General features: G+C 44.3%; 1 long non-coding RNA gene across 1 annotated transcript; it reads left to right on the top strand.

The window, feature by feature from the left end:
• The first annotated feature begins 315 nt into the window (after window positions 1–315).
• On the top strand, window positions 316–22,036 carry LOC132834549 (uncharacterized). The gene is made up of 3 exons (XR_009647204.1): window positions 316–410; window positions 7,157–7,247; window positions 19,892–22,036. It is a non-coding gene; the product is annotated as an uncharacterized LOC132834549 (long non-coding RNA).
• Window positions 22,037–22,570: the final 534 nt, after the last annotated feature.

Here is a 22,570-nt window from a genome sequence, read left to right as displayed (position 1 = left end):
CAAAGGTGCTTTCTCACCGTCACTGGAAGAAAAAGGACGAAGAATGAACGATCACTCGGCGAGAGATGATGAGCCACCATTTCCCGGGTTTCCGCGGTTGTGAGTTTAAAATGCTCCGCATGCGCAGTGCCAAGCTCCGATGCGTCTCTCCCCAGGCTTTTCCGCCGTTGAGTTTAAATTGGCCCGCATGCGCAGTGCCAAGCTCCGAGCCACCTCGCGCGATGTCTGTTAAACCGTCGCGCTTCTGGCATCCGCGAGAGCCATTAAGGCGGGCCTGTGCTCTCCACCCAGCTCCGATTGGTCAACGTTTCCGTCAATCTGGTGATTCTGGCAATTAGGATGCGCGGTTCCTCCTGGAGATGAATGTGGACGGAAGCGGGAACCGCTGGAGGAACTCGGCAGGTTTGGAGGTATCGTTTCGGATTTGGTCACCCTTTATCAGAACTGTTCGTTGCTCGGAAAAAAAAAGGTGGTCTTTAAGAGGCAGGTAGTGGGTAAGGGCTGTCTCCTGCAGCGTGTAACCCAACAGGTTCATTTGGAAGGACAGTACAAGTGTTGCTCTGCAAGCTTGTGTTTCCGAATTAAACCTGTTGGACGATAACCTGGTGTGGTGTGATTTTTAACTTTGTCAAACTCCACACCATCACTCCTGCTGCAGTCGGTGGTGATGGAGCCCCAGATGGAGGAGAACAGTCAGGCAGCCAAAAGGGATTGGCAATGGTGAGGCAGCGAGAGAAAAAAAAAGCTGAACATGGTGAGAAAGTCTATAGTCTTAAAAACTGTCCTTAAGCATTTTAGACTAAAATATAATATTGAATTAAAGAACACATTTGCTTCACACCGGAAAATAGACAGGCAGGGAGGGTAAGGCAGTTAAGAACATTTGCCTTTAACATCGGTGAATCTGTATAAACAGGACACAGTGTTCACATTCACGGCTGCTCCTTTGTGAAATTTATAAGTGATTCTGACCTCGAAACGAAACTCGGTATCAATTAACTTTTCTCCTGAATTATTGCCCTTCACTGTCATCTGTCTAGTTCAGAACATGCAGAGCGTTTTGTAAACTTCTGGAAAAAGAAAGCCTGTTTCTGACAGTACAGCTTCTGTGAAACATTTTGTATAAAAGAAGCCTGTTTGTGATAGTTCAGCAGAGTAGCTTGCACAGGCTCTTGAAGGAAGAGCAATATCCTACTCTCCTGGGTTATTAGAATCCAGTTAGCTTGGCTTTTAGGTATCACCATTGTGTTGTAATAGTGATGCTGTTAGTAAATAAAGGGAATGACTGAGAAACATAGCTCACTGATAAATATTTTTTTCTGAGTCACATTCTGAAGCAGTCTTTATTCCTACGTTCTTGCAAGAGTGGGTGTCCAACAGGAAGGCACACCTGCTGAACATTCTTGGCTTTTTTTTTAATACAGTTTTTTTTAGCCTCTCAGTACTCTCCCTTCTCGCTATTGGTAATCTACCTGATTCCCATAGCTTGTCACAAGTGCCAGCTTCACTCTGCTTTGCATCAACTCAACTCCACCTCTGTTTACTTCTCCCATTACTCTAATCTTATCGCCCCCCCCCCGCCCCATGTTTGTATCATGTCTTATTTAATTATCTTTATCTTAAGCTCACTGTGCATGACAATTGCAGCTGCTTGTAGCCATTTGTGCAACTGAAGCTCCTCTAGTCTAATCTGTTTATTACATCTGTTTGTGAGCTATTGCGTAGCCTGCACACCCTGATAGCTGAGTCTCTTGACTTCTGCAGAAGCAACATTCCCACACGTGTTCCACAAAAATGACTAAAATTAAACTAAACTGTCTGTAAGAGTTTTTAAAATTCTAGACTACCAAAAGTACGATCTCTGGAACGAACCAAGAGATAAAAAATGAGGTCTGCAGATGCTGGAGATCACAGCTGCAAATGTGTTGCTGGTCAAAGCACAGCAGGTTAGGCAGCATCTCAGGAATAGAGAATTCGACGTTTCGAGCATAAGCCCTTCATCAGGAATAAGAGAGAGAGAGCCAAGCCGGCTGAGATAAAAGGTAGGGAGGAGGGACTAGGGGGAGGGGCGATGGAGGTGGGATAGGTGGAAGGAGGTCAAGGTGAGGGTGATAGGCCGGAGTGGGGTGGGGGCGGAGAGGTCAGGAAGAGGATTGCAGGTTAGGAGGGCGGTGCTGAGTTGAGGGAACCGACTGAGACAAGGTGGGGGGAGGGGAAATGAGGAAGCTGGAGAAATCTGAATTCATACCTTGTGGTTGGAGGGTTCCCAGGCGGAAGATGAGGCGCTCCTCCTCCAGCCGTCGTGTAGTTGTGTTCTGCCGGTGGAGGAGTCCAAGGACCTGCATGTCCTCGGTGGAGTGGGAGGGGGAGTTAAAGTGTTGAGCCACGGGGTGATTGGGTTGGTTGGTTCGGGCGGCCCAGAGGTGTTCTCTGAAGCGTTCCGCAAGTAAGCGGCCTGTCTCACCAATATAGAGGAGGCCACATCGGGTGCAGCGGATGCAATAGATGATGTGTGTGGAGGTACAGGTGAACTTGTGGCGGATATGGAAGGATCCCTTGGGGCCTTGGAGGGAAGTGAGTGTGGAGGTGTGGGCGCAAGTTTTACATTTCCTGCGGTTGCAGGGGAAGGTGCCGGGGGTGGAGGTTGGGTTGGTGGGGGGTGTGGATCTGACAAGGGAGTCACGAAGGGAGTGGTCCTTGCGGAACGCTGATAGGGGAGGGGAGGGAAATATATCCTTGGTGGTGGGGTCCGTTTGGAGGTGGCGGAAATGGCGGCGGATAATACGTTGTATGCGCAGGTTGGTGGGGTGGTAGGTGAGAACCAGTGGGGTTCTGTCTTGGTGGCGGTTGGAGGAGCGGGGCTCAAGGGCGGAGGAGCGGGAAGTGGAGGAGATGCGGTGGAGGGCATCGTCGATCACGAACCAAGAGAGGCTTACAGGTTGAGTTTACAAGGGATTCTCTGGGCAGTCTCCAAATCTGTACTTTATCAATGGGGCTACAGGTGAAAATGGGGTTGGCTGTGCCTCAAACAGACTGTCATGACAAGGGCCTGAGCTGTGGGCTTGGTTGGGCTGGGGAGTCCAGAAATAGAGGGGCATAGTTTCAGGGTGAGAGGGGAAAGATTTAAAAGGGACCTAAGGTGCAACTTTTTCATGCGGAGGGCTTTGCATGTATGGAAATGAGCTGCCAGAGGAAGCAATGGAGGCTGATACAATTATAGTATATAAAAGGCATCTGGATGGGTATATGAATAGGAAGGGTTTAGAAGGTTATGGGCCAGGTGCTGCCAAATGGGACTAGATTAGGTTAGGATATCTGGTTAGCATGGACGAATTGTACCGAAGGGTCTGTTTCCATGCTCTATCACCAAGTCCTAAGGCACCTATTGCCACGACACTGACCACCTATACATTCTTGATAGAATCCTCTCCCCATCTGACCTACTGCCACGACAGAAATACCTTTCTGCGTTTCCTGTGTTCAGTCACTATTGTCATTAACAAGACGAGCTAGAAAGATGAAGGAAGTCCAAAAATGCTATACACGCCCAAGCCTCCTTCTGTTACTAATGGTTTCTTTATTCAAGCTAAACCCCAATCCATGTGTTGTTGGCTCAGTGTTCCACCATTCTGATGGACAGTGTATAAATAGGACTCGCCCACTTATGCAATCCCTCATTTGTATGAAAAACCTATTCGATAGAAGAAGCATGTCACTGTGAAGTGCGCTAATAAACCTGAAGAAGTCAACATTAATGTTCTTGTGCTGTTAGAATGGTGCATTGAAAAACCTTCTGGTACCCACGACATAGGGCAAGTAAAGCAAAAACTGTGCAAAAATATTATCAAAGACACTGGTCGTACTCCTGCTTCCTATCCGTCAATACACTTGGACAACCGAACGTTTACTAGCACCCACTGTTGACATGTTCACCTCTTGCTCTGAGTGGACTCGTCATTCACTCACAGAAGTGCACCCTTGAAACTCCTTTTAGTCTTCTTTGGTGATGCAAAAACAAAGCCTACCCATATTTACCCAATGACTGGTATGGATGTTGCGCCCTGGTATAAGCCTTATCACTTTTTACCCTCCACCATGAAGTAGATGATGAATGGAATGCCCACCAACATGTGAATTGGTATGGAACAAAAATTATTGGAGAAACCAAACAGGACTTACGCAACTTCTACCATCAACAAACCTAGTGGTCCAGGTTGTTGGGAGATCTTACTCCTGGCTGGGGTGTTGAGGTGGCCCGAGATCAGATAAGTGACCTTGCGTATGATATCGGAAAAACTTGCCAACTCAACCCGCCATGCTTGGTGAACAAAGAGTTACAGGAGAGCCAGATGATGATGCTTCAGATTCGGCCCGTGCTAGATTTTCTCCTTGCTAAAGAAGGAGGCATTTGTTCAGTCATTAGCCTGCAATGTTGCACCTACATCGATGATTTCTCAAAGGACATTTCGGACGACACAGACATTATCAACAAAATGGGTCAAGATGCAGGGAAGATACCTGCCCCACTATCATCCAATTCATGCGGATGGAGTGTTACTTGCTGGCTATAGTCGCTGTGCGGATGGATCATGTGGTACGTACTGATAGTCCTTGGTCTCATCCTAGGAATATACGTTGTTATCCGTGTATGCATGAAATGGACCGTACATTGCTTTTCACCTGAGCCAAAGAAGAATCTGGTTAGCCGACCCTTGTCTACCCTTGTACCTCCATGTCTGAACGTCCATGCTGAAATCCAATATCTTTCAGACTCTGCTCCTCTGGATGATGACTTGCCAGAGAAGGTGCTTGACTTATTGAGAATACAACTCTCTACTAAATGGTCTAATTATACTTGTATAAGCTATGTAGTTGTCGTGAAATAACAAAAGGAGGGAATGAGAAAGTCTTTAGCCTTAAAACGCGTCCTTAAACATTTAGAGTAAAACGTAATGTTGAATGATAAAGCACATTTGCTGTACACTGGAAAATAGACAGGCAGGGAGGGGGGTGGGTAAGGCAAGTAAGGACATTTGCCTTAATATCAGTGAATCTGTATATAGAGGAACCTCAATTATCCGACTATTGAATTATCCGAAGAAGAGCTCGAGGTCCCGATAGAAACATTACATCAAAGACATGTTTCCAAAACTATTCATGTCTTTTGGTTACAATGATTAAAAATGAACCCAGCTTACTGAAATGCTGCCAAGAACAGTCCTGGACATCGATGGGAGCCCAGGCACCGTCTCCAAATGACTGACTGCCTGCCCTCTCTCCCCACACTTTCCCTGGAGTTCTATACAAGGGTGTGCCCTAAAACCCCCTTCCCCCAAATAATCTCTCCAACATTGTCCTGTCTAGGGCAGAGGTGGAACCTTACAAAAATGTGTGTGTGTGTGTGTCTCACCCCAAAGGGTGGTGTTGGACACAGTTTGGGGGAACAGACGAGAGGGGCAATGTTGGACAGGGGTTGAGAGCCGGATGGGGGTGGTATTGGGCGGGGTTGGGGGTGGACAGGGGGTGATCTTGGGCGAGGACAGACAGGATTGGGGCGGAAGGGGTCAGCGTTGGATTGAGTTGGAGAGGGTGGATAAAGGGCGGCGGTGGACGGGATTGGTAGTGGACGGAGGGCCGGAGGCAGATGTGTTTGTGACGTAGACGGGGCAGTTGGTGGGCAGGGGCGGACAGGGTTGGGGGTGGATGGAGGACGGTGTTGGACAAGGGGGGGCAGCTGATGGATCAGTCTTGGACAGGGTTAGGGGGCAGAAGGGGGTGTAGGTGGATGTGGTTGGGGGGGGCAGACAGGGTGCTGTTTTGGAGAAGTTTGAATGGGGTCGGAGCTGTCAGGGTTGATGAACAGATGGGGAGGGACGGGGGTGCAGTGGCTCGTGTGAGGTTTGCTGCTGCCTACTCTCATGAACGGGGAGTAGACGAATTAGAAAACTCCAAGCCCCAGAGGAAAGGCATTGAATCAATTAACCGAATAATCAATTATCCGAACGAAATCTTGTCTGCCCATCTCGTTAAGATAATCGAGGTTCCTCTGTAAACAGGAAACTGAGTGATGACATTCACAGCTGTTCCCTTGTGAAATTTATAACAGTATTTGATTTTGACCTTGAAACGAAACTCGGTATCATTTAACTTCTATGATTTATTGTCCTTCAATGTTATCTATTGAGTTCAGAACATGCAGAGCTTTTGTAAACTTTTTGTATAAGAAAGCCTGTTTGTGACAGTACAGCTTTTGTAAACCTTTTATATAAAGATAGCCTGTTTGTGATAGTTCAGCAGAGTAAATGCCAGGGCTGTTGAAGAGCTGATGTCCCATTCTCCTGGGTTTTCATAACCTAGTTAGTTTAGCCTATAGGTATCAGTGCTACGTTGTAAAAGTGATACGATTGGAAAATAAAGGGGATGACTAAAATTAAACTAAACTGTCTGGAAGAGGTTTTTTATTCCAGGCTACCAAAAGTACGATCTCCTGCACAAACCAAGAGAGGCTTGTAGATTGAGTACACGAGGGATTCCCTGGGCTGTCTCATATCTGTACTTTAACAAGGGGTGAGGCTAGGTACTAGGTAATGAACCCTGCCAGGTGTTAGATTTGGAGGTAGGTGAGCACTTTGGTGATAGTAATCACAATTCGGTTATTTTTACTTTAGGGATGGAAAGGGCTAAGCATATACCGCAGGGCAAGAGTTATAGTGGGGGGAAAGGCAGCTACAATGCAGTTGGGCAAGATTTAGGATGCATAGGATGGGGAAGGAAACTGCAGGGGATGGGCACAATTGAAATGTGGAGCTTATTCAAGGACCAGCTACTGTAGTTAGTGCCAACATTGGGAGAGATGTTTCACAAGCTACTCGAGCAACAGCCTGACATGGTCACATTCACAGAATCAAACCTAGTCCCAAATACCGTCATCACCATCCTCTGATACGTCCTGTTCCACTAGAGGTGGTGACACTGTGTTATACAGTTGGGAGGGAGATGTCCTGGGAATCCTCAACATTGATTCCGGATCTGATGAAATCTTATGGCTGCAGTTAAAAATAGCAAGCATTTCTCTTGCTGATTACTATAGTTCTGAACAAGAGTTGTACTTTACTTGAAACATTAATTATGTTTCTCTCTCCACATACACTACCAGACAAAGAATAAAGAACAGTACAGCGCAAGAACAGGCTCTCCTGCCCACCAAGATGTCTTTCTAAACTAAAAAAATGTTTTGCCTCCACATGGTCTGTATCTCTTTATTCCTCATCTATTAATGTATCTGTCAATCTGGCTCTTAAACTTCGCTGTTGAATCGAATTTCACCATTCTGTTAGCACATTCCAGGCACTTACTACCCTCTGTGTAAGAAACTGGCCTCTTACATCTTCTCTCAACTTTACCCTCTTATCTTAAACCTATGTTCCATAGTAATTGAGATTTCTGTACTGGGAAAAAATATTTTGATTATCTGTTTTATCCATGCCCCTCATAATTTTGGAAACTTCTGTCAGGTTGCTCCTCCTCCCTTGATGTTAAAGTGCAAACAAACCATATTTGCCCAATCTCTCCTCATTACATTGGTTAGGCCACTTTTGGAATATTGCGTGCAATTCTGGTCTCCCTCCTATCCGAAGGATGTTGTGAAATTTGAAACGGTTCAGAAAAGATTGACAAGGATGTTGCCAGGGTTGGAGGATTTGAGGTATCAGAGGCTGACGGGTGACCTTATAAAATCATGAGGGGCATGGATAGGCTAAATAGGTAAGGTCTTTTCTGTGGGGCAGGGAAGTCCAAAACTAGAGGGCATTAGTTATGGATAAGTGAAGAAATATTTTAAAAGGGACCTAAGGGGCAACGTTTCACACAGGGTCGAGTGTGTGTAGATTGAGCTGCCAGAGGAAGCGATAGATGCTGGTACAATTACAACATTTAAAAGGCAACTGGATGGCTACATGAATAGGAAGGGTTTAGAGAGGGGTATGAGCCAAGTGCTGGCAACTGTGACTAGATTAATTTAGGATATCTGGTCGGCATGGACGAGTTGGTCCAAAGGTTGTGTGTCCAATCTATACAACTCTGTGATTCTGTAACTCACAAGCAGGCAACATCCTGGTAAACAACAGGATCCCAGCACTGATCTATGTAGAATACTACTGGTCACAGATTTCCAGTCAGAAAATACCCTTCCACTGCTACTCTCTTTCTTCTATGACCAAGCCATTTCTGTATCCAGCTCACCTTGGATCTCATTTGTCTTCACTTTTTGTGTCAGCTGCCATGCTAAAGTCCATGTAGACAAAATCTACCACCGTGCACTCAATTATCTTTGTCACTTGTTAACAAAACTCAATCAAGTTTGAGAAACAACCTCATGTACAAAGTCATGCTGCCTGTCATTATTAAGTCCAAATTTTTCCAAACTGGAGTAAATCCTGTCCCTAATAGTCTTCTCCAATTATTTTTTCTACCTCCTGAATGTAAGGCTCACTAGCCAGTAATTTCTTGATTATTCCTGTTGACTGTAAACAAGGAATCAAACATGGGTTATTCTCCAGTCCTCTGGGACATCTTCTGTGACTAAAGAGGACACAAATATTTCATAACAAAGTCCTGATAATTTCCTCCCTCACTTCCCTCAGCATTCTGGGATACATCACAACAGGTCCTGGGGTCTTGCTTTTCAAGCATCCAACACCACCTCCTTTTATTTTATTCTGGCATGTTCTAGAATATCAATGTATCTATCGTGAGACTCCCCACCCACCATGTCCTCCTCCTTTGAGAATGCTGATGTACTTCCTCTGGCTCCACTCATAAATTCCCTCCTTTGTCTTTTGAGTGGGGCTACCCTCTTGCTCCTTGGGATTTTCCTTAATCCTGTTGGCCAAAAGCATTTTATGGTCCCTTTCAACCTAACTCCTTGTTTACATTCTTCTATGTTTTCTTTATATTCTTTGTGGAATGACTGCTATTTCTCAGGCATTCAGCAGTCAAAGTCAAAAAGGCTACCTTCAGTATAGACAGCAAATAGTTTTGCTGACCAATGCTGGTGGAAGCAGAATTTCCATTAATCAAAGCTATAAAGTGTATCATTTCCCCTACAGCTCTTTTTGATTTGATTTATTGTTGTCACATGTACCTAGGTACAGTGAAAAGTTTTTTGTTTTGCATGCAGTACAGGCAAATAGTGATAGAGATGTACAGAACTGTGCAGATCTTTCAGTCCAACTCATCAGTGCTGACCAGATATCTTAAATTAATCTTGTCCCATTTGCCAGCATTTGGCCCACACCCCTCTAAACCTTTCCTATTCATGTATCCATCCAGATGCATTTTAAATGTAGTAATTGTACCAACCTCCACCACCTGCTTTGGCATCTCATTACATACACGCAACACCTCTGCATGAAAACGTTGCATCTTAGGTCCCTTTTAAATCTTTTCCCTTCCACCTTAAACCTGTGCCCTCTAGTTTTGCACTCCCCCACCCCAGCGAAAAGTCCTTGTCTCTTTATTTTATCCATGCCCCTCATGATTTCATAAACCGCATTAAGATTATCCCACAGCCTCTGACACTCCAGGGAAAACAGTGCCAGACTATTCAGCCTCTGTCTGTAGCTCAAACCCTCCAACCCTGGCAACATCCTTGTAAATCTTTTCTGAACCTTTTCAAGTTTCACAACATCCTTCCGATAGGAGGGAGACCAGCATTGCACGCAATATTCCAAAAGTGGCCTAACCAATGTTCTGTACAGCTACCAATACCTCCCAACTCCTATACTGAATGCTCTGACCAATAAAGGCAAGCATACCAAACGCCTCCTTCACTGTCCTATCTACTGCAACTCTACTTTCAAGTAATTGTGCACCTGAATTCCAGGGTCTCTTTGTTCAGCAATACTCCCCAGGATGTTACCATTAAGTGTATAAGTCCTGCTTTGATTTTCTTTTTCAAAATGCAGCATCTCTCATTTATCTAAATTAAACTTCATCTGCCACTTCTTTGCCCATTGGCCCAATGGCCCATTTGATCAAGTTCCCATTGTCCTCTGAGGTCACCTTTTGTTGTCCACAATATCTCCAGTTTTAGTGTCATCTGCAAACTTACTAACCTTACTAACTCCTGCGTTCACATCCAAATCATTTATATAAATGACGAAAAGTTGTGGACCCAAACTGATCCTTGTGGCACACCACTGGTCAAAGGCCTCCTGGCTGAAAAGCAACCCTCCACCACCACCCTCTGTCTTCTACCTTCAAGTCAGTTCTGCATCCAAGTAGCTAGTGCCTTGTATTCTGTGTGATCCAGTCTTGCTAACCAGTCTACTGTGAGGAACCTTGTTGAATGCCTTACTGACATCCATAAAGATTATGTCCACTGCTCTGCCCTTGTCAATCCTCTTTTTTTACTTCAAAAAACTATCAAGTTAGTGAGACATGATTTCCCATGTACAAAGCATGTTGACTATCCCTAATCAGTCTAAATACATGTAAATCCTGTCCCTCAGGATTCCCTCCAACAACTTGCCCACCACTGATATAAGGCTCAACGGTCGATAGTTCCCTGGCTTTTCCTTGCCACTTTTCTTAAATAGTGACACCACGTTAGCCAACCTCCAGTCTACTGCCACCTCCCCTGTGGACATTGATACAAATATCTCAGCAAGGGGCACTAATCACTTTCCCAGCTTCCCACAGAGTTCTAGGGTACACCTGATTAGTCCTGGGGATATATCCACCTTTATGCTTTTTAATACATCCAGCACCTGTTCCTCTGAAATATGGACATTCTTCCATATTCTTCTCCACCGTAAACACTGATGCAAAATGCTTGTTTAGTATCTCGCCCATCTCCTGCAGTTCCACTCTTAGGCTGTCTTACTGGTTTTTGGCAGGCACTATTTTCTCCCTTGTTATCCTTTGTCCTTAATGTGTTTATAGAATCCCTTTTGGATTCTCTTTCACCTTTATTTGTCAAAGCTATCTCATGTCACTTTTTTGCCTTCCTGATTTCCCTCGAAAGTATACTCCTACTGCTGTTATACGCTTCAAGGGAGTCAGCTGATTCTGCCAGCTTTACCTGACATCGGTTTTGCTCAAGAATAAGAAAACCTAAGTTTCTTTAGTCATCCCGAATTCTCTACACTTACCAGCCTTTCCTTTTACCCAAACAGCAATATACTGTCTCTGGTTATGTCATTTTTGAATACTTTCCAGCCATTCCTTTGACTGTGAACATCCCCAAGCAACTTTTGAAAGTTCTTGCCTAATACTGTCAAAATCGGTCTTCCTCCAGTTTAGAACTCAACTTTTAGATCTGGTCTATTCTTTTCCGTCACTATTTCAAAACAAAGGGAATTACAGCCGCTGGCTCCAGAGTGCTCCACACTGACACCTCAGTCACCTGCCCTGCCTTAGTTCCCAAGAACTGGTCAATTTAACACCTTCTCTAGTAGGTACATCCACATACTGAATCAGAAAATTTTCTTGTGCACACTCAACAAATTCCTTTCCATCCAAGTCCTTAACACTATGACAATCCCAGTCTATGTTTGGAAAGTTAAATGAGTATTCACACTTTCACACAAATTAGTGATGTGGAGGTACTGATGTTGGACTTGGGTAGACCAAGTTAAGAATCATGCAACACCAGGTGTATTTCGGAAGTACAAGAAAAACATTCATAGCTGTCGAAGGAGCAGCGCTCCAAAAAAATTTATTTCCAAATAAACTTGTTGGACTATAACCTGGTGTTATGTGATTTTTGACTTTGTCCACAAATTAATGAAATGGGAAATCTGATCTGGAGTAAAATCGACAGCTAATTCAATATTGCAAAATTAAATCCCATTGCAGTATTGGAATAAAATCCTGACCATGTTTAATGTAATCCATGGTGCTCACCTTCCACCCTACCAACCTTAGCATAAACCAAATCACCAAACCAGGTCAGGTCCACGCCCCACCCTACAACCCACCCTCCTGTCCTGGCACCTTCCCCTGCCACCACAGGAATTGCAAAACTTGCACCCTCACCTCCATCCAAGGGACTAAAGGAGCCTTCCACATCCATCAAAGTTTTACCTGCACATCCACGAGTTTATCATTTATTGTATCCGTCGCTCCCTGTGCGGTCTCCTCTACATTGAAAAGACTGGATGCCTCCTAGCAGAGCACTTTAGGGAACATCTCTGGGACACCCGCATCAATCAACCATACCGCCCTGTGGCCCAATATTTCAACTCCCCCTCCAGCTCTGCCAAGGACATGGAGGTCCTGGACCTCCTTCACTGCCGCTCCCTCACCACCCGAAGCCTGGAGGAAGAACGCCTCCCCTTCCGCCTGGGAACACTTTAACCCCAGGGCATAAATGTGGACTTCATCAGTTTCCTCATTTCCCCTTCCCCCACATCACCCCAGTTCCAAACTTCCAGCTCAGCACTGTCCCCATGACTTGTCCTACCTGCCTATCTTCTTTTCCACCTATCCACTCCACCCTCCCGCCTGACCTATCACCTTCATCCCCTCCCCCACTCACCGATTGTACTCTATGCTACTTTCTCCCCACCCCCACCCTCCTCTCATGTATCTCTCCGGCCTTGAGGCACTCTGCCTGTATTCCTAATGAAGGGCTTTTGTGCAAAAAGTCGATTTTACTGCTCCTCGGATGATGCCTGAACTACTGTGCTTTTCCAGCTCCACTAATCCAGAATCTGGTTTCCAGCATCCGCAGACATTGTTTTTACCCAGTAGATACATGGGAATACTGACCCCTGTATGTTCCCCTTCAAGCCACTCACCGTCCTAACTTGGAAATATGTCCCTGTTCCTTCACTGTTGGATCAAAATCCTGGTATTCCCTCATTAAGGCATTGTGGGTCAGGCCACATGGACTGCAGTGGTTCAAGAAGGCAGCTCACCTCCACCCTTTTGAAGGACAGCTAAGGATGGGCAATAAATGCTTGACCCAGCGTTTGTCTACATCCTACGTATAAATTTTAAAATGAATCACTTCACATCTATCTGTATTAAAATGTACAGTTTATATGTTATTTGACTGTCTACTCCACCGATCTGTGTAAGCTCTTTTGAAGCTCTGCGCACTCCTTATAAATTTCAAATATTCTGAAGGATTGCATCTTCATTAAAATGTTCTGCTGGAAAAGCACAGCAGGTCAGGCAGCATCCCAGGAGCAGGAGAATCAACATTTCGGGCATATGTCCTTTATCAGGAATCTATCAGGGTGAGCTGCTGTCCTAATATTGGTCCGTGGACCTCCACAACAAACTTTGCTTTAATCTGAGAAATAACACTTTGCCACTTTTGTTACTCCACTACTTTCATGCCCATTTTGATCGCACCCCTTTTATCCCATGAGTTCTAATGTCATTCACAAGTTAGGTTTGTTGCTCTTTACAAAGTGCCTTTTGGAAGTCTAGGTATATCACAGTAACAACTTTACCCTCTCTGTTGTCATATCAAATAAAACCTCATGCAAGTCAGTTAAACGTGAGATATTGGAATAGTGATAAAATTGAAGAATGCTTCAGGAGCCTTCCTCTCCCAATTAGAAAGTCAAAATCATAAAAATGTGTGATCTCTTATCAGCAGATGAAAAATAGTTGAAGGTATCAAAGCTAATTTATGATTCCAGGGCATCACATGAAGAACAGGAACAAAGTGTTGGGACCAGAACTATTCATGTTATACATCAATGATCTGGGTGAACGAACTGAGGGCATTGTTGTTAAATTTGCAGATGACAGAAAGGTAGGTAACGGAGTGAGTATTGTTGAGGAGTCAGGAAGGCTGCAGAAGGACTTGGACAGGCTTGGAGAGTGGGCAAAGAAATATCAGAATACAGTGTGGGAACGTGTGAAGTTATGTACTTTGATAAGAATAAAGGTGCAGACTATTTTCTAAATGGTAAAAGGCTGCAGAAATCTGAAGCACAAAGGAATTGAGAGGTCTATTTCAGGATTCTGTTTAACATGCAGTTTCAGTTTGTAGTTACAAAAGCAAATGCAAATGAAAGTATAAGGGTCCTTGAGACATAGTGATAATGTCCCTGCCTCTGAGCCAGGAAGCCTGGATTCAAATCTAACCTCTTCCAAAGGTGTGTCATAATAGGGATGGCATAGTGGCTCAGTGGTTAGCACTGCTGCCTCACAGCACTAGGCAACTGTCTGTGTGGAGTTTGCACATTCTCCCCGTGTCTGTGTGGGTTTCCTCCGGGTGCTCCGGTTTCCTCCCACAGTCCAAAGATGTGCAGGCCAGGTGAATTGGCTATGCTAAATTGCCCGTAAGTGTTAGGTGCATTAGTCAGAGGGAAATGGATCTGGGTGGGTTACTCTTCGGAGGGTCGGTGTGGACTTGTTGGGCCAAAGGGCCTGTTTCCACACTGTAGATAATTTAATCTCCTCTCTGAACAGGTTGATGAGAAGAATATCTTTGACAGAATGGAGAGAGGATCAACTAAGTAAATAACAATTCTTTTAGTCTCTATAAGACCATAAGACGTAGGAGTGGAAGTAAGGCTATTCGGCCCATCGAGTCCACTCGGCCATTTAATCATGGCTGATGGGCATTTCAATTCCACTTACCCGCATTCTCCCCATAGCCCTTAATTCCTTGTGACATTAAGAATTTATCAATTTCTGCCTTGAAGATATTTAGCGTCCCGGCCTCCACTGCACTCCGTGGCAATGAATTCCACAGGCCCACTTCACTCTGGCTGAAGAAATGTCTCTGCATTTCTGTTCTGAATTGACCCCCTCTAATTCTAAGGCTGTGCCCACGGGTCCTAGTCTCCTCACCTAACGGAAACAACTTCCTAGCGTCTACACTTTCCAAGTCATGTATTATCTTGTAAGTTTCCATTAGATCTCTCCTTAACCTTCTAAACTCCAATGAATACAATCCCAGAATCCTCAGCCATTCCTCTTCTGTTAGACCTACCATTCCAGGGATCGTCCGTGTGAATTTCTGCTGGACATGCTCCAGTGCCAGTATGTCCTTCCTGAGGTGTGGGGCCCAAAACTGGGGTCTAACCAGAGCTTTATAAAGTCTTTATAAATCGCTGCTTTTGTATTCCAACCCTCTTGAGATTAATGACAACAAATGCGTTCGCTTTCTTAATCACAGACTCAACCTGCATGTTTACCTTTAGAGAATCCTCAACTAGCACTTCCAGATCCCTTTGTACTTTGGCTTTATAAATGTTCTCACCGTTTAGAAAGTAGTCCATGCTTGTATTCTTTTTTCCAAAGTGTAAGACCTCGCATTTGCTCACATTGAACTTCATCAGCCATTTCCTGGACCACTCTCCCAAACTGTCTAGATCCTTCTGCAGTCTTCCCACTTCCTCAGTACTACCTGCCTGTCCACCTAACTTCGTATCATTGGCAGACTTTGCTAGAATGCCCCCAGTACCTTCATCCAGATCATTAATATAGAACGTGAACAGCTATGGCCCCAACACTGAACCCTGCGGGACACTGCTTGTCACCGGCTGCCATTCTGAAAAAGAACCTTTTCTCCCAACTCTCTGCCCTCTGTCAGACCGCCAATCCTCAATCCATGCCAGTAGCTCACCTCGAACACCATGGGCTCTCACCTTACTCTGCAGCCTCCCGTGTAGCACCTTATCAAAGGCCTTTTGGAAGTCTAGATAGACCACATCCACTGCATTTCCCTGGTCTAACCAACTTGTCACCTCCTCAAAGAATTCTAACAGGATTGTAAGACACGACCTCCCATTACTAAATCCATGTTGACTTGTTCTAATCCAACCCTGATCTTCCAAGAAATTAAAAACCTCATCCTTAATGATAGATTCTAGAATTTTACCAACAACTGAGGTTAGGCTAATTGGCCTATAATTTTTCTTTTTTTTTGTCTTGATCCTTTGAACAAGGGGGTTACAACAGCGATCTTCCAATCATCCAGGACTTTCCCTGACTCCAGTGACTTTTGAAAGATCTCAACCAACGCCTCTGCTTTTCCTCAGCCACCTCCATCAGAACTCTCGGATGTAGCCCATCGGGGCCAGGAGAGTTATCAATTTTAAGACCTTTTAGCTTTTCTAGCACTTTGTCTTTTGTAATGGCGACCATACTCAACTCAGCCCCCTGACTCCCTTTAATTGTTGGGATATTACTCATGTCTTCCACTGTTAAGACTGATGCAAAGTACTTATTAAGTTCTCCAGCTATTTCCTTATCTCCCATCACTAGCCTTCCAGCATCAGTTTGAAGTGGCCCAATGTCTGCTTTTGCCTGTCGTTTGTTTCTTATGTATTGAAAGAAATTTTACTATCATTTCTAATATTACTGGCTGGCCTACCTTCATATTTGATCCTCTCCTTATTTCTCTCTTTGTTATCCTCTGTTTGTTTTTGTAGCCTTTCCAATCTTCTGATTTCCCACTGCTCTTGGCCACTTTATAGGATCTCCCTTTTTCTTTGATACATTTCCTGACTTCCTTTGTCAGCCATGGCTGTCTAATCCCTCCCTGGATGATAATTCTTTTCTTGGGGATGAACCTCTATACTGTGTCCTCAATTATATCCACAAATCCTGCCATTTTTGCTCTACTGTCTTCCCCGCTAGGCTCTGCTTCCAGTCGATTTTCGTCCGTTCCTCTCTCATGTCCTCATAATTACCCTTATTAACTGTAACACCATTGCATCCGATTTTTTTCCTTCTCTCTTTCAAACTGCAGACTGAACTCTATCATATTATGATCGCTGCTTCCTAAGTGTTCCCTTACTTTAAGGTCTTTTATAAAGTCTGGTTCATTACATAGCACTAGGTCCAGAATAGCCTGCTCCCTTGTGGGATCCATGGCAAGCTGTTCCAAAAGCCATCCTGTAAGCATTCCATGAATTCCCTTCTTTGGATCCACTGGCAACATTATTTACCCTCTCCACCTGCATATTGAAGTCTCCTATGATCACCGTGACCTTGCCTTTCTGACATGCCATCTCTATTTCCCGGTACATGTTGCGCCCCTGGTCCTGACCACTGTCAGAAAATCTGTACATAACTCCCATTTTTTTTTTCCTGTTGTGGTTACTCAATTCCACCCACACAGACTCCACATTATCTGCCCCTATGTCATTCAGTGCCATAGATTTAATTTCGTTCTTAACTAAAAGGCAACCCCGCCCCCTCTGCCCACCTCCCTGTCTTTTCAATAAGTTGAAATCCTTGGATGTTTAACTGCGTCCTGAACCCCCTGCAACCACGTCTCTATGATGTGGTAGGCATCACAATCATTCACGATGATTACCCGCTCCATATTACCTGCTCCAATATGCTTTCAAACCGGTCGGAGATGTCCCGGCGGGGGTGGGAGACACAACACGTGTAGTGTCTCTGGTTCAGCCACCACCCAGATATATTACCGGCAGTCCCCGGTCGTCGCTCCCGCTCTTCCTGCTTATTAACTAGGTTAGAGGAGGAGGGCGGGTGGGAGACACTATAGTAGTAGAGCCTCGGGTTTAGCCGCCTTGCTGATATATATGGTCACTGCTTTCCTTCCCAGCTGCCCCTCTGGTCTTCGTCACTTCCTCCGCTGCTGCTCATACTCAAAATGGCCGTTGGTGTGGAAGGGTGAGTATTTATACTCACTGCTTTCCTTCCCAGCCTCCCCTCTGGTCCCCATCACTTCTTCTGCTCTTGCTCCTTCTGTGAAAGAGAAAAACACTGCTGTCCGCTACCAGTAATTAATTTTAATAAAAACTGCCTCATCTTATCTGCAGTCTTCTGAGTTCGTCCTACCTCCGCTGCTGCTCGCACTCAAAATGAGTTTGTTGTCAGGAAACAGATCAAACCTCCAATTCCAAATAGACAATATGATACTGGGAATGACCATGTGTGTGTGGAACGGATTTGCTGCTGGCATGTCATGTTTAACAACACTGATACAGCTTTCTGAAACAAAACTATGTACAGCATCAAGCAGACGACATAGACAAGTTATCACAAGATGCTTGACAATATGTTTCACAGAAAACTTCAAACATTTGTTATAAAATGGAACAAAACAGCACAGATGGAAATCTGCCTACTTGGTCCCATTTGTATTAGCAGATCCAAACACAACACAACACTCACTCAATTCTCGAAATGCGATGATTACCAACTCTGTTTTGCAACCTCCAATGGAATTCACCTCCACCCTCTCCCAGGTAGGACATTCCAAATCCTTACAATCCTCTGAATAAAGAAGTTTCTCCTCATCTCACTCCTAGCTCTCTTGCTGACAGTCTTCAAATTGTGACCCACAGTTAATGGCATGCCAACTGGTGAAAACAGGATATCTTTCTTTACCCTGTTAAAGTTGTCCATAATTTTGAACTTTCTAAAATTCATTTGTGGGATGTGGGCGTTGCTGGCTGCATCCAGTATTTATTGCCCATCCCTATTTGCACCTTGAGAAGATGGGGGTGAGCTGCCTTCTTGAACCGCTGTAGTCCATGTGCTGTGGGTTGACCCACAATGCCTTTAGGGAGGGATTTCCAGGATTCTGACTGAGCAGCACAGTAGGAATGGCAAAATATTTCCAACGCAAGATGGTGAGTGGCTTGGAGGGGAACTTGCAGGGGATGGTGTTCCCACATCTTTGCTGTCCTTGTCCTTCTAGAACAAAGTAGCCCTGGGTTTGGAAAGTGCTGTCTGAGGGTCTTTGGTGAATTTCTGCAGTGCATGTTGTTAGTAAAGTACACTACTGCTAGTGAGCGTCATTGGCGGGGGAGCAGGGCTGGTGGCAGCATGGAGTAGATACTTGTGCCAATCAAGTAGGAGCTGCTTTGCCCTGGATGGTGTCAAGCTGCTTGTGTTGTTGCAGCTGCACCCAACCAGGCAAGTGGGAAGTATTCCATCGCACTCCTGACTTGTCAAAAGTGAGGATTGCAGATGCTGGAGATCAAAGTCCAGAGTGTGGTGCTGGAAAGACACACAGGCCAGGCAGCATCCGAGGAGCAGGATAATCAACATTTTAGGCATAAACCCTTCTTCAGGAATCAGATTCTGATACTCAAGTTCCATGAATAAATCTGAAATTAAAAGTGTTTGTTTCACAATCATTACCAATCATTAATTGTCATTTTAAAAAATCCATTGGTCACCCATCCTTTATGAAAGGAAATTTGATTCTCACTTATTTTGGTATATATGGCATTCCAAACCTGCAGAACCAGTTTGGTTGATTCTTAACTGACATTTGGAATGCTCAAATAAGTCAATGCGTCTTTAGAAAATTAGAATGTTCAACAGCAGCATCCTATGAAAAGAATTTATAATGGGAAACGTTAATATCTTAGGCCAGAGTTGCACATGTATATGTTGCCAGTGCTTCAGTATCTTAGGGGACCACTTCTCAAGTTTTGCTTTCACTTTAGACCCATACTACTGACATTTGGTCACTGTGCAAGGCAGGCAGTTCAAAGGATCTCCTTGTTAGATTGCTCTTAAGCCTGGCCATGGTACCCATTCATAGCTCCAGGCAGTGGGCAGTTGAGAGGGTCTTACTCCTGTTTCCTGCTTCCATCTATACCCGGTGATGCTGGAGACAGATTGGGAAATGGTCTCCAAAACACTTAAGGCCTTCTGTAAGCGTTAGACCACATCATCCCTCAAAACAACATTTCAAATTAATCTTGTTAAATTTCTTTTCAAGATTTATTTTTCCTACAGTGTCTCTTTAAGGCATTGATCATTTGATGAATTGTCTATTTTATTGCTTAAGAGTAGAGGAACTTTTGTGTGCCGTGTCTCTGAGCAATAAGTTCCACGCCAGATCATGAGGACCAAATGAACTGCATTCATAGCGTGGCTAAGCAGGTTAATCATTAATCTTTAATTTCTTCTGGTCGGAATTTAGATCCACATTCCTAATGCGGTCTGTTTGGGACCTGTCTTGTTGTCCTATCCATTGCTGGGAGAAAGTGATGACTGCAGATGCTGGAGATCAGAGCTGAAAATGTGTTGCTGGAAAAGCACAGCATCCAAGGAGCAGGAGAATCAACATTTCAGGCATGAGCCCTTCTTCTATCCATTGCTGGAGCCTGTAGCAGTGTGGGATGAACCCACCCTTAGAAAGAAATCTGAAGATGTACCATGAGACTTTCAGGGGATACTGAGTGTTTGGAAGGAAGCAGACATTTGTAATCTTGCAGTATATTAATAAATCCAGTGATATGTTAAAGATTAGCATCTGCTACTTCATTAACTGACTTTGAAACAAAGTAACCCATTTTCAATAAGTATTCAGTCAAAGAAATATTGTTCAGTCATTGTTCAATTTCAAAGATTTAAGAAAATTTCGACATGCACCTGTATTGAAAATGTGAATGAAATCTTAATGATTTTATTAAATCATTAACTCTGCTATAATTTGAAGAAATTCAACAGAAACTTAAGGAAACGCTCTGTTTCCAAACTGAAACACTGCAAGTGAGCAGTTCTAAAAAAGGAGAAGGTGAAGATTTTTCCATCTGCTTGATCAATACACGTGCTCACAGTTATTTCCGCTGTTCGAGATCGGAAACTTGTAGAAAATGAACTGCTAACAAGAGGCCGAGACCATGAACAATGGAGAGAAGTGGAAAAGATCCAAGCTGATCAACTGTTCTGTAGCAATTTTTCTCCCCGGAAATCTAACACTGGAAGCTCAGCAGTAGTGAGCGGAGTCCCGGGAATTGGAAAATCAACAGTGGTACAAAAATGGTTTATGATTGGGCCACTGGGAGAATATACCCAGAGTTCCAATTTGTATTCAGTTTTAAATTCCAGGATTTGAACATTTTCAACTTCAGATAAACCTGAGGAATCTGGTATTGGATCAGTATCCTTATTTTGGGAGTGTTCTGGGAGAACTCTGGAAGAACCCAGAGGGTTTGCTGTGCATATTTGATGGTTTGGATGAATTCAAGGACAGTATTGACTTTCTAACAGCGAAGTTCATGTGCACTGATCCTGAATGCTGGTGTAATGTATCTGACATTGTGTACAGTTTAATCCAGCACAAGCTGCTCCCTGGATATTCAGTGCTAGTGGTCAGCTGTCCCATTGCATTGCATTTATTGGAAAAGGCTGAGATCAGGGTCTAGACTGAAATCCTGGGATTTGTTCAGAATGAGCAGAAGGAACATTTCATCAGGTTTTTTGAGGATCAGATGGTGGCAACAGCTGTTTTCAAACACGTGGAGGCGAACAAGATCCTGCATATCATGTGCTACAACCCTTCATAGTGTTGGATCCTCGGTCTCTCACTGGGTCCCTTCTTCACACAAAGAGACAGGAAACAGCAGCAAGTTCCCAAGACCATCACCCAACTATATTCCTACTATATTTACAACATTTTGAAAAACCATGGCTGGAGATCAGAGACCCCTGTGATATGTTCCTGAAGCTTGATGAGATGGCTTTCACTGGTGTGTCTGAGAAGAAGATTGTGTTTAGAAATGGAGATTTGATCCAATACAACCTGCATGCTTCGCAGTTCTTATCAGCGCTCCTGATGGAATTTTTTGGAGATGATTCTGTCCAGGGTGTGGTTTACACATTCCCACATCTCACCATCCAAGAATTTGTAGTTGGACGCACACAATTCCTGATTCCAGTCTCTAGGCATTAAGAAGCTCCTCAGTGAAGCCCACAGGAAGAATGATGGGCGATTTGAGATACTTCTCTGTTTTATTGATGGTCTCACCTCCTGACAGGCAGCTGAGCCCTTGGAGGAGTTCCTTGGTCTACTTGATAAGCAGACAATCCATCAAGTGATTAACTGGGTGAAGGAGAAGATTAAAGAACAGATTGGATGTGAAGGGAGTGAAATTTGTAAAAGGAAAATCCTGAACATGTTCCACTACCTGTTCGAGGGTCAGAGCAGAAGCATAGTGAGACCTAAGAAACACTTCAATTTCTTCGACTGAAATTGACTCCTATTGACTGTGCAGTGTTGTCCCATGTCATTGGACTCTGTGATAAAATAAATGAATTAAATTTAGAGGAATGTAATATCGCAGAGGAAGGATTTCATCGACTGGTATCTGTACTTAACATAATCCATGAAAACAGATAACAAATGCCAGGTGTTGAGGTAATTGTTATTACTTTGTGCCAGAACAAAATCTCGTCAAGGAAACCAGATAAAGGAGATTTAACCCAAGTTGTGCAATTAATATGAAAAATTTGGACATAAATGCTGAAGGAGAATGGAATATAAATTTGATTCTTCACAAAAATAAGTGTCACTAACAACATTTTTGAACTTGCCCACCCCCCCGACTTCAGCCCTATTTTCCTGCCCCTGCATTTTTACCCACCCCCTAGACTATTTGTACCCACCCACCTCTTCCACTTTCCTCCAAACATTCCCCCCCCCTTTGTCCTGGTCTGATTGCCCCTCCCCCAAGCTGTCCTGCTGCCATTCCTCCCTGCACCCCCACACTGGATGTTAAAGTCCCCTCTGTGTCTCCATTGTGTACAATATCCTCCCCCCTCCCCCCCCCCCCCCCCCCCCCCCCAGAGCCCTAGCCCCTGAGCTGAAGTGGGTGGG

The sequence above is a fragment of the Hemiscyllium ocellatum genome, chromosome 40, assembly GCF_020745735.1.
Source record: "Hemiscyllium ocellatum isolate sHemOce1 chromosome 40, sHemOce1.pat.X.cur, whole genome shotgun sequence".
Classification (NCBI taxonomy): Eukaryota; Metazoa; Chordata; class Chondrichthyes; order Orectolobiformes; family Hemiscylliidae; genus Hemiscyllium; species Hemiscyllium ocellatum.
Note: the sequence above shows the minus strand (reverse complement) of the source record. Positions and strands in the feature narration are given on the sequence as shown.